The sequence below is a fragment of the Vicia villosa genome, unplaced genomic scaffold (assembly GCF_029867415.1).
Source record: "Vicia villosa cultivar HV-30 ecotype Madison, WI unplaced genomic scaffold, Vvil1.0 ctg.001361F_1_1, whole genome shotgun sequence".
Classification (NCBI taxonomy): Eukaryota; Viridiplantae; Streptophyta; class Magnoliopsida; order Fabales; family Fabaceae; genus Vicia; species Vicia villosa.
The window spans coordinates 277928-286900 of NW_026705590.1; positions in this window are offsets into that span (position 1 = coordinate 277928).

An 8973-nucleotide genomic window follows, 5' to 3' on the forward strand; every position below is an offset into this window, starting at 1 on the left:
GTGTGGTTCATTTTCTGAAATTCGTACTGGTATGATTTTGAGGGCATTTGAGATGTATAGAATGCTGTTTTCTGCAGGTTGGGGTTTCTGAAATCGTCGGTTCGCGCCGCGTGCACAGGGTTGGCGCCGCGAACAGGTGGGCAGAATGCCAGGATGTTGTGATACGCACAGGTCGCGCCGCGTACCTGTGTTGGCGCCGCGAAGGTGTAACTTTTTCTCGTTTCGCGTCGCGTACAAGTGTTTGCGCCGCGAATAGCTTGGCAGAGAGCCAAGGATTTTTGGAACGCTCAGTTCGCGCCGCGAACCAAGTTGGCGCCGCGAACCAAGTTGGCGCCGCGTGCGGTTGATGTTTGGGATTTTTTTAAAAGTCTAACGATGCATAACTTTTAACTGTTAGTCCGTTTGATGTGCCGTTTTGAGCACAGTGAAACTAATTAAGCGATTTACGCAATAAAATAGTGTTTTGAGTTATGACTCGATTTATTTTAAAACACTTGATTTAATTAGTTGTGGTGGTTTATGCGTACAAATGCACTGGTGAATGTTTTAACTATTAACTCGTCTTGGTTGTGATTGATGATTAATATACATGTGTTGCTGATGTAAAATGTATATTTGAGATGGTTGAAAAAAATAGCATAACTATTGTGTGGCTATTGTTATTGCATCGGTTGATGATTATGATTGTTCCGTTGTTTGGTATTGCTGATTAGCATGCGGTATGTGATGCATGCATTTCATAATCATGTTATGGGTTGTATCCCTTATGGTGGTGGGACAGCGGTAGCTAATTCCCATTGTGTGGAATTGGTGAGAGAAGTGGCCGAATCTTTATGGTGGTGGATCGGTGAGATGGGTTATCCCATGTTTGGTACCACATGCATTTAGTTGCATTGCATTAGGTTGTTGTGTATGATTGTAACATGAATGGAAGTTGTCCAATGTTACAATTTGTGTGTATTTTGGTATGAACGACTGTGTTTGATGAATGTTGCTATACTATCTGAATATAATTGAATTTGGGTGAATAATGTATGAATGAAGTTGTATTGTTTATATTCCTATAACATTTGTTAATGCGAATGAAACTCACCCTTAGTGTTGTTATTTTTCAGATTGAGGAGTAGCTTGTGTACTTGGTGAGGATTAGCTCGTCAAGTAATTCGTTAGAGTCAGTTGGGTCTGTGTCATGCTCTGGTCGTGTAACACTGGGAACGTTATTTTAGGATTGGTTGATAAATCCTTGTTTTGTTTATGGTTTATGGTTGGATCATGAGTCTCCGACTCTGGATGTTTAATTATCCAGTTGTTAAGAATATTCCGCTGTGTTAACATGATATCTGAATAATTTTTGGTTTATCGTTCCTTTATGGCATGACATAAATTATGGTTTATTTTGTTGGAGTTGTAATATCCTTCTTCATGTTTTACTCTGATTTTTGTTAAATTTTCCGCGGGGTCTAGAAGGGTGTTACATATGCTCGCACAGCTCAGTCTGCTGAAGCAGAAGAAGATCGTCTGAGTGTTGCAAAGACAGTGGTTGGTAAATCAAGACCTACCACAGGCCAACTCAAGCCTAAGGTGCTAGATTACATAGTGCACAATGGGGTTCGCCACTATTGGACGGCTGTTGAAGTTTCGACTGTTATTCGCACTCCTAAGTAGGAACTTTCACCGTTATTTTGTCCTCTCACCATAGCCCATGGTGAAGAGATGTTTCATGAAGTGACTGTCGATAAATAAAAATTTCATTTTGTTCCGTTGTTAGTTTTTTCCTTTTTCTTTTTTTTTTCAGAAATAGGTAATCCTAAAAAACACCCTTAAAAACATCAAAATATTCCATTAACTGCATACACCAAGTCTTCCCTCGTTGTCTAAATAAAACTTATCACACATATGCAGATTAATCATAAAACACCCCGTTGAAACGTGCGATCGTATGACTTCTCCAAGCTTTGGGTTTCCTGTATTCGAGGCAGAGGAAGAAGAAGACGAAGAAATATCAAAGGAAATTTCTCGGTTGCTTCAACAAAGGGAAGAGGCCATTCAGCCATACAATGAGCTCTTAGAAGTCATTAACCTTGGTTCTGATGGAAACATAAAAGAGGTTAAGATTGGAGCTTCGCTCAATTCAGAGATCAGAGAGAGTTTGATACAACTGCTCAAAGAATTCTTAGATGTCTTCGCTTGGTCCAATCAGAATATGCCAAGGTTGGATACCAATATAGTGGAGCATCACTTGCCATTAAAGCCAGAATTCCCTCCGGTTAAGCAAAAATTGAGAAGAACTCCTCCGAAGATGGCCATGAAAATCAATGAGGAAGTTCAAAAGCAAATCAACGCTGGATTCCTCGTCACTTCAAAATACCCTCAGTGGTTAGCTAACATTGTTCCCATTCCCAAGAAAGACGGAAAAGTCCGCGTATGCGTCAACTACAGAGATTTGAACAAAGCTAGTCCTAAGGATGACTTTCCTCTACCACATATTGACATGTTGGTGTTTACGGTGATTTCTGGTAAACAATCGCTAGTCCTCCAAACTATAAAATATACTTTGGTTACTCGCAGGATCGACTAGATTGATCCTAGGACATAGTCAAACAAATGTCTTTTGAAATGATTCGATTCATGTTTGCCTGTTCTGACTTCGAGAAAACTTGTTTTGTGATTTGATCTTATGAATGTTCACTTGAAACAATACTGGTTACACAAGTTAATATAACTTTCGAAGAAACATAAATAAAAGCATGTAAATTGCAGAAAAAGTAAAGTGCAGAAATATAACATGCAGTAATGTAAAATTCAGGAATGTAAAGTGCTTCGAAATGAAAGTTTAGACGCAATGAAAGAAATGCAGGAACATAAATAACCAAAAGTAAATGAAAGCAGTAATAATGAAAAGATACTTAAATAAAGGAAAATATAAACGTATTTAAATTGATGTTGGTGTCATACGTACATTTTTCAGCGAAACTCGTTCTCTAAACACTTGATACTTGAGTGATTTGTGAGTGATTTGTACAAAATGAACACACGGAATCCTAACATTAAGACCCTTATTTATACTAAATTCGACCCTAACGGTCCTATACTAATCTAATGCCATGTTGCCCATAAGAATCCATGGGATGCCATCTGTCCTTGTGCGGTTACACAAACTACTTCGAAACTCAAATCATCCCGCCTGAATCCTCTTTCGACGAGTGGCAACATGACCAGAATCGAGAATGTCACGAAGACACGTTCAGCCTTAGTACTTTACGTATTTCGCAAAAACGTTTAAGTCTTTTAAATATAATCCTCTTCGAATTAGCTCCAAATCTAACCATCTTTTACTCCAACTCAAACCAGCATTCTCGAAATATGGCCATCAGTAGCCATTTTTAATCTCAGAGATGGTCATCAGTAACCGTCTCCCTTCGAATTGTAATTCTTCAAAGGATATTCTTTCTAAACGAAATCTTCAACCAACAAATTGCCCCCAATAAATGCCTGTTTCGAAAAACAAGAGAAATAGGCGTTTTTTGTTATAATGAGATTTCGTTTTACTCACTTCTGAGAGTTCCAAGACAACTGACTAACGTCATAATCATTTATGGCTCCACTTTCAAAATGTCTTGTCATTTTAAAAGATGTCCTCTCAGAACTTACATTCCCACGTTCTGTCATTACCTCATGATCATTACTCCTATATACTAGGAGTAAGGCTAATAATTATTCGACCGCCGTTGGATTAAATCAACATCTGCCGCGTGTCTTTGACTTTTACCCAAAAGATTTGAAAGGGTTTCCGTTAAACCTTTAAATACTTGAACTTCTATCCTCGCATAACTTCCACTTCTATTTTCTTTACCCTCAACACAGAAAATAAAAATTCTCTTTGGCCTCGTTTAACCTATTCCTCAAATCAAATTCACCCATGGCGTCTTCTTCAAATGCTCTTCAATCCATTCAGAAATTTCAACGTCCTACACAGATAAAGAATCAAGAACACATTCCAGACCCAAATGATGTAGAGGCGCGCGATATCTATGTAACGCCCGGAAAATAAGTATATAGTTGATTTGGACGTTTGTGACGTTTATTGGAATTTTACCGTTTTTGGGGTCGTTTCAGTCGGTATTAGTTCAGGATGGCGGACTAATATTTAATTGAAGGTTTTCATATTTTTGGTACTGGAAATATCATTAAGGTAATATTCCGCGTTTTGGGGCGTTTGAACGATATTTGAGCGTAGGGGCATTTTGGTCATTTCCGCGAGGAAGATATTTTCTTTATAAAGAAAACAAAGATAGAAAGAAAAGGGGGAAAAAGAAGAGAAAGAAAGAGAAGAGAGAAAGAAGAAGAGGAAAAAGAAGGAAAAAGTGTAGATTGGTGGATTCTCAACCGATTCGAGTTCCGATCGTTGCTATAGCAAGGTAAGGGGGTGAATCTAATTTATCTTGAATGTATGATTCTTGTAGTTTTGTTTGTTTTGTTCTTGTTCTTGTTCTTCTTGTTCCAATTTCCATAACTTTCTTGTGTGGTCTTTGTTTGATCTAAGTTTGTTTGAGAATGATTGTATGATGATTAAATGATGTCTTTGTTGTGTTATGATGATTGATCATGTTTGTTTTCCATTTCCATGGCTTGATTGAGTTTGGAGAAAAAGTTAGGTTTTGAGAAAGATTAATGAATCAACCATGAAAGTTGGATGTTATGTTGTTTATATGGTATGTAAGTGTTGTATTGATGTTATAATGATGTTTTGGAGTGGTTTTGGTGGGTATAAGGGGCTTGAGATAGTTCTGTTCGTGCTGGGATTTTTCTGGTTTTTCTCAGGTCCGCTAAGCGGCCTCAGGTTCGCTGAGCGGAGTTTTCGTTGGTCCGTTTCTGGAATTTCCGCTTAGCGGCCTAAGCGGCCCGCTGAGCGGCCAACAGCATTTTCTGTTTTTCCAAAACTTTGAAACTTCGTAACTCTTGGACCGTAACTCCGATTTTGTCGCCGTTCGAAGCGTTGGAAAGCTAACGCAATGAACTATACTATTATCTAATTAAATGATTCATAGGATGTAGTCTCCTATTATTTTTATTAGGATCAAGTGATGATTTGTGTAGTATGTTCAACTATCCAAACTTTGAAACCTTGTAACTTTTGATCCGTAACTCCGTTTCGTACGCCGTTCGAAGTGTTAGGAATCTAGTTGGATGTTCTATATGATAGTGTAGGCTTGGTTAGCTTGTTATTAATTGGTTATGAGGGTTGTTGATGAAAACACATAATTGTTTATATACGCAATATGATTGGTAAATAATCATAGTGCTTGGTTGCAATTGTTGATGATGTAGGATGTAGTAGTGGTTGGTTGATTTTCATAAATGGTTTTGTGAACTAGTGCATGATAAATCATGATGATGTGTTGTGTGAATGTTATCGTATTGATACGAGGTATGTGATTAATTATCGATAACATGAGATCATGTTCATATGTGTTATGTATTAATGAATGTTCATTCTTGATATGTGACGATGTTTGGTTGTTTGTTGTTAACATGATGTGTGGCCTTATGGCAAGTAATTGTTGTTATGAGAATGATGTATTGATGGAGTTGTGGGCCAATGTCCAATATTAATTTGATGTGATGCAATTATGCGATCATTTATGCCGATGTGGCTAGTATGTTTTGACGGTGAATGTGTGCTGTGTGCTTATTAATGCCTGTGTGGTAATTATGGTGTGATGTAATTGATAACGATGTTATTAATTGGTGATGTATCCTTTTGGATAGAATATAAACGATGTAACGTGAGTGTATGATCGTGTTATATTGTTGATGATGTTGTTGTCGTGTAATAGAGTCTTATATTTGCACAGCATAACATTTCAATACGTTAATGGCGGAATGCTGTTAACAGATGGCCTGCGGGCACGGTTACCAGTAGGGGCTTAATGCTCGGTAATGGAATGAGCCTTATTGGCAAGAGGTCATCAGTGGGAGCTGCGTGCTCGATGACGACAGCGTGCGCGCTTGGTTACCAGTAGGGGCTTAATGCTCGGTAATGGAATGAGCCTTATTGGCAAGAGGTCATCAGTGGGAGCTGCGTGCTCGATGACGACAGCCTGCGGGCTTCCTGAGTGGAAAAAAGTCCCAGCATAATGCTCGGCAGGTGTTTTTGTCATAATGACAAGGAGGAGTTTTACTCCGGATTTGGTACCACATGCATATGCATAGTTGAGTCTCATTCATCATCGTCTGTCTTTATAGTTACGTTATCATTCATGTGTCACATTACTTATATATGGATTGTGGTTGAATGAATGAATTACTTTGTTGTATGATTCTTGATGTTACTTGTTGGCATTACTATAATTGTCATGCTTTCATTATGAATTATATTCTCACCCTTCTGCTGATTTGATGCTTGAGTGGCATCCTGCAGATTAGCCGCTTTGGGAGTCTTTGGAAGAGGTAGTTCTCCAGTTGGTATTGTCGGTCGCTCTGATACGTAACACCGGGTAGTCGGGAGTCTGTTGTTATTTATTTGTATATGACTCTTTTGAACATGTATATGTGATGACGTGCCATTGTGTATTGTAAACACTTTATTTTGGAAAACTCCTCTTTGAGAGTGAGAGCTATATGTATATATATATGTTCACATCTTCCGTGTGTTATGTATCATTTTATTGGCAGGTGTGTATGCTTTTGGCATCGTTGATGTCCGTTTGTTTTCTAGGTGTTTCTTTGGTTACTTAGTGTAACATCCTAATTGTGTTGTATGAAATTTTAATACTCTGATATTTTCTTGCCTAAATGCTTTGGGTAGAATTGGGGTGTTACATTAGTGGTATCAGAGCAGGTCGGTCTGTCCGGCCAGTGTTGTCTAATGTTGTTTAATTCCTCAGTACGTGATAAGTGTGTGGAGCACTGTCAGTACTTGTTGTGCCTCTAGTCGGATGTATGCAGGAGTGGTTTGCAGCTAAGTGGGGGAGAACATATGCTTCTCGGATATGTTTCAGTTGCAAGATGTTAGTATGCTACTGAGGGCAGCAGTACTAGTGTTGTTGGAATTTGTTGTTTTCTGAAGTGAAGGCGACTTGGACTTAAGACTTTGGTTGTTAATCAAGTTGGAGTGTCACGGAGTAGATGTTGGTTAATTCTAAGGAATGGAATTTAGAGAGTTGTGATGCTCTAACGCTACTGATGGACTATGAAGTTGTTGTTTGAGTAGCCTTGTGTGAGTTGACGTTGTTAGAAACGTTTTGGAACTCGAGTGAGAATTAAGAGTATGAAGAGTTGAGTAGGATCTCGGGAATTTTATTCTTAAGATTTGTTAGAAGTGTTTTGGTACGTAGCTACAAGATGTCGGGTTGGCTGGTTCAGATGATCTTGAGAGATTTGTGAATTATGGAATCATAGTGCTTCTGTGTTATGAGCAAAAGTTGGAAAAGAATATTATTAATGTTTGTACTGATAGTTTATACTCTATTATGATTGTCGGCTACCTATTGACAAATTGAGGACTTGATCACCCTTAATCTCTTGTTGATAGTAGACGGAATCGTATTGGACGTGATAGGCTTATCTGGCTAGTTTGATAATATTGGAAGTGAATGAGTCGGTGCTGGGTGGTACGACGTTGTTTATGTTGTCGACGACTTTGGATGTTCTTGAGAAAGAGCGACTGTGGGAATTGCGGATAGTTGCGCATTTGTATAGGTGTTTCTTGAAGGTTTAATTGATTCATCGTCGAAGAGAGGAATTCTGTCTTGGAGTTTTGTTTTGACAGATTTAGTTCCTAGAACTATTGTTGTGTCGAGGGTTTCGTATCGGATGCCAACTTTTGAGTTGGAAGGGTTGAGGAGTCAACTTAAGGATTTTCTTGAGAAGAGGTTTGTTCGTTCGAGTGTATCGTCGTAGGGTGCATGTGTTTTGTTGGCTAAGAAGGAAGGTTCTATGAGGCTTTGTGTCGATTTTAGACAATTGAGAAAAGTGACAATTAAGGAAAAGTATCCACTTTCGAGGATTGATATTTTGACGGATCAAGTTGGTTGGATCTTGTTTGTTTTGCAAGTTTGACTTGAGGTATAGGTATCATCAGTGTGAAGATGATCATGCTAAGTACTTGAGAATTGTTTTGTCCGTGTTGGGAAGAAGAAGTTGTTTGCTAAGTTTCCTTGTGTGAGTTTTTGGTTGAGCGAAGTGAATGTTCAAGGGGTAAGTGGTGGTTTATGCTCTTATGCAAGTTAAGATTTTTGAAAGGATTTATCTGTCACAAGATTTAGAGTTGGCAGTTGTTATTTCTGTTTGGGAAATTTGAAGGCACTAATTATTCGGATCGAGATTTGTGTGTGTAAGTGACTACAAGAGTTTGAAGTATTTGTTTGATCAGAACGAGTTGATTATGAGAAACCATTGCATACGTCTATGTTGATGATTCGAGTATTGTGATTGTTGAAACAGTTGTGAGATTTGAGTTTGGTTCGTAAAGCGACTTCTTCAGGTGTTGAGCTTTATATGTGAAAGCTTACTTATGGTATTCTTGATGAGATTAGAAAATGTCAGGAATCGAATTTGAATGGGTTGATAAGATGACATTTATTAGTCAAAGATAAATATGGTGATCTTCGGATTGATAAGAACAATGTCATGGGATGTCATGATCAAGGTTGTATTCCTAATGTTCGGATTTGAAAAGAGGACTTTGGATGAAGTGCGTCATAGTGATTTGAGTATTCATCCTGATGCTACTAAGATGTATCAAGATTTGAGAAGGTCATTTTTAGTGGCAAGGTAATGAAGAAGGATATGGAGGGATTTGCTTATTTGTGATTGACTTGTCAGGAGTCGTCTGGTTTCATGTAACTGTTGTCCATTCCTGAGTAGAAGTGGAATAGCATTTCTATGGATTTTGTTTCTGGTTGCCGAGGACGTCGAGTAATTGTGAGGCGATTGGGGTCATTGTGGATATATTGACGAAATCTGCTCACG